This window comes from Mus caroli, chromosome 4 (assembly GCF_900094665.2).
Source record: "Mus caroli chromosome 4, CAROLI_EIJ_v1.1, whole genome shotgun sequence".
In the NCBI taxonomy this organism is placed as follows: Eukaryota; Metazoa; Chordata; class Mammalia; order Rodentia; family Muridae; genus Mus; species Mus caroli.
Genome location: NC_034573.1, coordinates 119,245,541 through 119,247,785, shown reverse-complemented (window position 1 = coordinate 119,247,785; position 2,245 = coordinate 119,245,541). Strand labels below are relative to the sequence as shown.

At 49.4% G+C, this 2,245-nt stretch overlaps 1 protein-coding gene across 1 annotated transcript in view; it reads left to right on the top strand.

Annotated features, from left to right (window-relative positions):
• Positions 1-250: 250 nt before the first annotated feature.
• Positions 251-2,245, top strand: part of Zbtb8b (zinc finger and BTB domain containing 8B) — a 15,598-nt gene continuing 13,603 nt past the window's right edge. Inside the window, exon 1 of the mRNA XM_021161497.1 lies at positions 251-326. The gene's annotated coding sequence lies outside the window, so the exon portion shown is untranslated. The remainder of the gene's footprint in view (positions 327-2,245) is intronic.

Here is a 2,245-nt window from a genome sequence, read left to right as displayed (position 1 = left end):
GTCTTCCTAATATACCGGCTTTTTGAATAAAGAAACTTTTGTTGGCTCGAACTTGGTTTTCATAGTGGATTATTTCCCAAAGTCTCGGACACTAACAAGACCACAACTCCCATCACCCCGTGAACGCTGGAGTCTTCAGAGCGCATCCTCCAGAGGTGGGTACCCGGACCATTGACGGACCTGCTGGCTGAAGGGCCCGCCTTCATCAGCCCAAGATCTCCCACCATTGGTCATCTTCCCCGCTTCTCACTGGAGGGCCGCAGGTGAATGAAAGGGGGCGTGTCAGTACTCTCAGCTCGCTGGAGGTGGCTGGAACCCGGTGCCAGGTGAGAACACAGCATCCGATCGGCGCCGCGGCTTTTTTGGTTTGGGGGAAAGTTAGGGGCACCTCGGGAGGCTAGCTCAGGGGACCGGGTGTAGGTAGCAGGGACGGTTGCCTTTCTCAGCCAGCTTTTGGACCGCCCGGCCCAGTAACTCCCTGGACCCCGGCTGCGCAGAGTCGCTCTCAGTGGTAGACCCTCCCTCTTCTTGCGTGGGGTGGGTGGACACCGAGGCACATGCCCACCCTCCCTGGCTGTGGGTGACCCACCCCCTCATGGTCCAGGTGGGAGTTCTGGCTTCTGCTTATTCTGATCCTGAAGGATACCCAGGCGCCAGGGCTTGGCCAGGCTGGGCCAGTGTCCGCTTGGGCAGTGGTCACTTTGCCGGTGGGAAGACCTGCGAGAGGCAAGGCCTCGGTTTTCACACCCAGACACCAGGGACTGTGCCTATTACCTGGTTCCAGTGGCCTCTTTAGGTCGTCTGACTCTGGATGGAATGTTCCCGGTGTCTTGAGAGCATTTTAGCAGAAGAACCGAAGATGGCAATTGGTCAAAAATTCTGCCCCTGCAAAACTCTTAGTTCTATCCCCCTTTTCCTGGGCCAGAGGAGGGAGTGGCTTCCCGGTCTATTGCTAGACCTGTTAGAGGATTTGGGGAGATCGGTAAACAATGGTTAAGGATTGCCTCTCAGGAATCAGTAGAATATGGGTTCTAAATCCTGGACATGTCCTCTTTATCATTGAACCTCAGATTCCCTCTCTGAAAAACGAAAATATTCTGCACTGCGTTAGTATGAGCCCAAAATGAATGTTTGTCAAGTAGTTTTCTTAGTGCTTCGAAATGAACGATGCGCAGGAAATTCCAGTCATACTAGTCATTGGGGAGCAGTTTTTATTCTCAGGTTGGTGGAACTGGAGGGGAGTTGTCAGAAAGACCGGGCTGAACTTACAGTGGTGATGAACACTGTAATCCTAGCACTGGAGAGGCAGAGGCAAGAGGATGGGACTAGCCTCTGCCTCTCTGCCTCTCTGCCCCTCTGCCCCTCTGCCTCCTGAGTGCTTGTATTAAAGACAAGTGCCACCACTACCCAGCTTCACTTTAATTTTTAAAAATTACATTTCTGTATTTATTTATATATTGATTTATTTATTGTGTGTGTACATATTTTCGCGGAGGTTAGAGTTCAGCTTTTAGGAGTTGGTTCTCTCCTTCCACCATGTGAGTGTTGAGCATCACACTCAGCCCAGCAGGCTTGGTAGCAGTGCTTTCACCTGCTGAGCCATCTCACTGCTCCAGTATTTAGTGACTGTTGAGTTGAATTGGAATCGTGTGTACATTCAGAGTGCCATGAATGTGTGGTCCAATGTGCGTTAGGCCAGTGCTAAGCTGCTTTCCGATGAGAAGTAGGGGTTTTCAGCACAGCCCAGGGACCAGCATGCCCGAGACCAGCTTTGCTGATTAGATTAACTATGGACTGATTATTTACCAAGTTTGGGTTCGTGATGCTCCTGCCTCATCCTTCCATGACTGGGACTACAGGTGTGTTCCCGACACCTGGCTAGGACAATTAGAAGTAAAACTCGAGTCCTTTAACATATTTCTTATCCCTAATACTTCTGCTGTTATATCTTTCTTGAATAATTGTTCAGAAAAAAAATTCACTATATAATGAGTAAACACACACACACACACAGACACAGACACAGACACACACACTATAATTTGTTTTGGATCTTGTGGCTTTCTTTCTTTTTTCAATATATCTTGGTGACATTTCAGTTAACTATAGGTAGTTCTACATGATTGAGTCTTTTAAAATTTTAAAATATCAAGCCGGACGTGGTGGCGCACGCCTTTAATCCCAGCACTCGGGAGGCAGAGGCAGGCGGATTTCTGAGTTCGAGGCCAGCCTGGTCTACAAAGTG